Source organism: Rhincodon typus, chromosome 45, assembly GCF_021869965.1.
Source record: "Rhincodon typus isolate 14 chromosome 45, sRhiTyp1.1, whole genome shotgun sequence".
Lineage (NCBI taxonomy): Eukaryota > Metazoa > Chordata > Chondrichthyes > Orectolobiformes > Rhincodontidae > Rhincodon > Rhincodon typus.
Genome location: NC_063376.1, coordinates 6,990,988 through 6,996,906, shown reverse-complemented (window position 1 = coordinate 6,996,906; position 5,919 = coordinate 6,990,988).

Here is a 5,919-nt window from a genome sequence, read left to right as displayed (position 1 = left end):
AACCTGCACATCCCTGGGACACTATGGGACAATTTAGCACGGCCAATCCACCCTAACCCGCACATCCCTGGGCACTATGGGACAATTTAGCACGGCCAATCCACCCTAACCCGCACATCCCTGGGCGCTATGGGACAATTTAACACAGCCAATCCACCCTAACCCGCACATCCCTGGGCGCTATGGGACAATTTAGCACGGCCAATCCACCCTAACCCGCACATCCCTGGGCGCTATGGGACAATTTAGCACGGCCAATCCACCCTAACCGGCACATCCCTGGACACTATGGGGCAATTTAGCACGGCCAATCCACCCTAACCCGCACATCCCTGGGCACTATGGGACAATTTAGCACGGCCAATCCACCCTAACCTGCACATCCCTGGACACTATGGGGCAATTTAACACGGCCAATCCACCCTAACCTGCACATCTTTGGACCGTGGGAGGAAACTAGAGCACCCGGAGGAAACCCACGCAGATACGGGGAGAATGTGCAAACTCCGCACAGACAGTCGCCCGAGGGTGGGATCGAACCTGGGTCCCTGGTGCTGTGAGGCAGCAGTGTGAGCTGCTGTGCCATCCAGTTGGAGGTAGGTGTATCCAATTTGGAAAATGGGAAAATCCCACCACCTTTGCATGCAAGTCTTCACTGAGTAGGATTGGTGATCTGTCTGAGTAGGAAGCAGGTGGATGGATGGTGGATGCCGTTACAGTTATAATTATATTTATAATTATAATTATACAGTTACGGTGTTTAAAAGACATTTGGATAAGTACATGAATAAGAAACATTTGGAGGGATATGGGCCAAGCACAGGCAGGTGGGACTAATCTAGTTTGAGATTACGATCAGCATGGACTGGTTGAGCTGAATGGTCTGTTTCCGTGCTGTATGATTCTATAACTCAATCCCCACTGAGGTGTCAGGATTTAAAACTGGGCTTATTGGCGTGGCCAATTCAACAAGTTGTACTGGGTGTATGATGCCCAGTTCCTCTCGATGTTCCAACGCAGCCTCTGCTTTGGCACATAGGGCGTAGGGGAACTTTGAAGTATTTGGGTCGGATCTCTTGGTCTTTATAGATATTGGCCCTGGCGCTTTTTATTTTCCTTCTTGGAACACTTTGAGATACTTTCCAATGACTTCATATCAATCACTGGTGCTCATTTTAAAGATCTGGTCATGATCTTAGAGATGTACAGCACAGAAACAAACCCTGACTGATTCATGCTGACCAGATATCCTGAATTAATCCAGTCCCATTTGCCAACATTTGGCCCATATCCCTTTAAACCCTTCCTATTCATGTATCCATCCAGATGCCTTTTAAATGTTGTAATTGTACCAGCCTCCACCACTTCCTCTGGCAGCTCATTCCATACACACACCACCCTCTGTGTGAAAAAGTTACCCCTTAGGTCCCTTTCAAATCTTTCCCCTCTCACTTTAAACCCTCTAGTTTTGGACTCCTCTACCCTGGGGAAAAGACCTTGGTTATTCACCCTATCCTTGCCCCTCATGATTTTATAAACCTCTATAAAGTCACCCCCTCAGCCTTCAACACTCCAGGGAAAATAGCCCCAGTCTAATCAGCCTCTCCCTGTAGCTCAAACTCTCCAACCTCAGAAACATCCTTTTCTGAACCCTTTCAAGTTTCACAACATCTTTCCTGTAGCAGGGAGACCAGAATTTGCCAATTCAGGCACATTTTGTCGACCAAGTCTCTTCCCATAAAGTTGGGGCCTGGTCCCCTACCCCACCATTAAGGGGAGCCAGTCTATCTGGGGTGACACGGTGCCTCAGTGGTTAGTACTGCTGCCTCACAGCGCCAGGGACCCGGGTTCGATCCCACCCTCGGGCGACTGTATGAGTGCAGTTTGCACATTCTCCCCGTGTCTGCGTGGGTTTCCTCCGGGTGCTCCAGTTTCCTCCCACAGTCCTTAGATGTGTGGGTTAGCCATAGGAAATGCAGGGTTATAGAGATAGGGGGGTGGGAAGCTCTTCAGAGGGTCGATGTGGGGTTACATTCATTGGAATTTAGAAGAATGAGGGGGGGATCTTACAGAAACATATAAAATTATGATCAGAATAGATAAGATGGGCCAAATGGCCAGCTTCCACACTTGTCGGGATTCTACGCCTGGCCAACATCTGAGACCATCCATCACTGCTTTGTATCTAGTCTAACAATGGTCCCAATAATACATAAGGGCTCCCCAGTGCGTGTGGCCCAATCTGGTGTCTTGCAAGATGCCCCATCAGAGTTCACTGAAGATTTTCTCCCCCGACAATAAATACATGTGCTATCTCCATGTATAGGGGGTGGACATTTATCTATTCCGAAAACAACAAATGCTGGAGATCACAGCGGGTCAAGCATGGAGAGAGAGAGCAAGCTAACATTTTGAGACTCTTCATCAGAGCTGAAGCAGATGAGGCCACCACGTTGAATGTTTTTAAGGTAAAGATAGATTTTTGAACGGTAACGGGATTAAGAGTTATGGTGAGCAGCCAGGTTAGTGGACCTGAGAAAAAGATCAGCTATGATCTTATTGAATGGCGGGCCAGGCTCGATGGTGCCAAATGGCCTACTCATGCTCCTGTTTCTTATACACTTATGTACTCAAAGTGTTCCGCCAATTTCCACAGTCGTCAGGAATTAACTGGGAACGCTTTGGGACCAGTGATACAATTTAGCTGTTCGATTTCTCATCCTTGGGTCAATTTATTTGCAAAGCCCTGCCTTGAGGAGTCTTCGCCCTACGTTTCACCTGTTTCGGTAGCCTTGTTTGGGACAGAATCTCTGATCCGTACTCCTCGCTGTGCATTGGAGAAACTTCCCATCCAGTTCTGGAAATTTGCAGTCTCCAATCAGACAACATCTACTATGTGGGGCTCCCCCAAGGCTGAAGGCGGTGAGCTCTATAGACCCTTGAAGCTCCTGAGCCCCCTTTTCCCCATATTGTCACAGAAAAGGGCCAGTTCTATGGCTTTCTCGAGGTTTCGGGGTCTGGTTCAGCCAGTAGCTTCCTTTGGGTCATACTATTATTAATTCCACCAATTAAGCAATCCCTTAATGTTTGCTGAAATACTGACCTGTACAGCAGAAGAATTAAAGAGGCAAATGGAATATTGGCTTTCATTGTTAGAGGGATGGAGTTTAAAAGCAGGGAGGTTATGTTGCAGTTGTACAGGGTGTTGGTGAGGTCAGACCTGGAGGACTGTGTACAGTTCGGGTCTCCTTACTTGAGAAAGGATTTTTTTGGCACTGGGACAGGGTGCTGAGGAGGTTCACTAGATTGATTCCAGAGTTGAGAGGGTTGGCTTATGCGGAGAGATTGAGTCAACTGGGACTGTACTCATTGGAATTTAGAAGAAAGAGTGGGGCATCTTATAAAAACATATAAAATTATGAAGGGAATAGATAAGATAGAAGCAGGGAGGTTGCTTGCAATGGTGAGTGAAATTAGAACTAGGGGGCATAGCCTCAAAATAAGGGGGGAGCAGGTTTAGGACTGAGCTGAGGAGGAACCTCTTCACCCAAATCTGCAGAATTCCCTGCCCAGTGAAACAGCTGAGTAGCAAATTACTGCTGATGCTGGAATCTGTTCCGAAAACAACAAATGCTGGAGATCACAGCGGGTCAAGCATGGAGAGAGAGAGCAAGCTAACATTTTGAGACTCTTCATCAGAGCTGAAGCAGATGAGGCCACCACGTTGAATGTTTTTAAGGTAAAGATAGATTTTTGAACGGTAACGGGATTAAGGGTTATGGTGAGCAGCCAGGTTAGTGGACCTGAGAAAAAGATCAGCTATGATCTTATTGAATGGCGGGCCAGGCTCGATGGGGCCAAATGGCCTACTCATGCTCCTGTTTCTTATGCACTTATGTACTCAAAGTGTTCCGCCAATTTCCACAGTCATCAGGAATTCAGTGACTGGTTCCCCCAGAAGTCTATCTGCTGTGTTAAACCTGCAATTGCAACAGATGGTTTGCATCCACAGTGCTCTGTTACCATCCCTACCGGTTCGTCAGAAGATTTAGATTCCAGCTTTGCTGGGTAGGTTACGATGCTAAAAGTGGGGGTCCCGCAAGTAGTCAGGACAATTACTTTTTGTTGGTGATCCCCTCTGTCCAGTTGCCTGAATAAAGTATCTCATTCTTTCTGGGATCAGTCCTCCATACCTGTATCATACAGTTCCAGTTTCCCAAACAGCAGAATTTCCAATACTTCCCCATCAGATTCATTGAGAAATCAGGCTATCCAAAACTGTTCTTTACTTTTGTTGCCAATGTAATAAGTCAGGAAGTCCGACCAGAAAAGAACATAATTTATTGTTGAAAACCAAAATACACCAACATTAACAAGGAAACTCAAGGAGATTAGTTAGTGATTCCCAGCGGACCGTGTAAGGATTATAAAAACTCCTGTACAGCTGAAACCCTCTCTCTATAAGACCATTTATTGGGCGGCACGGTTGTTCAGTGGTTAGCACTGCTGCCTCACAGTGCCAGGGACCAGGGTTCGATTCCACCTTCTGGCAACTGTATCTGCATGGAGTTTGCACATTCTCCCCGTGTCTGCGTGGGTTTCCTCTGGGTGCTCTGGTTTCCTCCCACAGTCCTAAGACGTGCAGGCTAGGTGGATTGGCCATGCTAAATCGCATGTAGTGTTCAGGGATGTGTAGATTAGGTGGGTTATAGGGGATGGGTCTGGGTGGGATGGTCCGAGGATTGGTGTGGACTTGTTGGGCCGGAGGGCCTGTTTCCACACTGTGGGAATTCTATGATATGACGTTGGAGCAGATTTACACCATTCGGCCCATCCAGTCTGCTCCATCATTTGATCATGCCTGAAATGTTTCTTAGCCCCATTCTCTTGCCTTCTCCCTGTAACCCTTGATCCCCTAACTGATCAAGAACCTATCTGTCTCTGTCATAAAGACACTCAATGCCTTGGCCTCCACAGCTCTCAATGAGTTCCAGAGAATTACCACCCTCAGGCTAAAGAAATTCCTCCTCATCCCTGTTTTGAAGGGTTATTCTTTCACTCAGAGACTGTGCCCTTGGGTCCTAGTCTCTCCTACCTAGTGGAAACATCTTCCCCATGTCCGCTCTATCCAGGCCTCTCAGTATTCTGCAAGTTTCAGTCAGATCCCTGTCATCCTTCTAAACTCCATCGAGTACAGACCCAGTCCTCAACTTCTCTATATATCTCTGTAGTCTCCATATCTCCCTTAACAGTGGAGACTTTCTCTATCACACACACACACATTGACTTTCTCTATAGTTTCTATATCCCCCTATACAATGAAGACTATCTCTATAGTTCCTGTATTCCCCTACACAGTAGAGACTCTTTCTATAGACTCTGTATCCCCTTGCAGTGGAGATTCCCTCTATATTCCCCTATAGACTGGAGACACTCTCTATAGTCTCTGTGTCCCCCTATAGAGTGAAAGCTCCCTCTATAGTCTGTTTATCACCGTATACAGTGGAACTCTCTCTACAGTCTCTATATTCCCCTATAGAGTGAAGCTCTCTCTATAGTATCTATATGCCCCTATAGAGTGGAAACTCTCTCTGTGGTTCCTACATCCCCGTATAGAGTGGAAACACTCTCTATAACCTCTATATCCCTTTATAGAGTGGAAACTCTCTCTATAGTCTCTATATTCCCCTATAGAGTGGAAACTCTAGTCTATATATCGTCCCATAAAGACTCTCGGCAGTCTCAGTTACCCCTGTCGATGCCGGTTATTTAACAGGTAGGTAAGGAATGAGAGACCCCCAGGCCTTGTGGGTGTTTATATTTGTCTCTGTATGTGTGTGTGTATGTGTATGTATGTGTGAGTGTGTGTGTGTATGTGTATGTGTGTGTGTGAGAGAGAGATTGTGAGCATATGTGTGT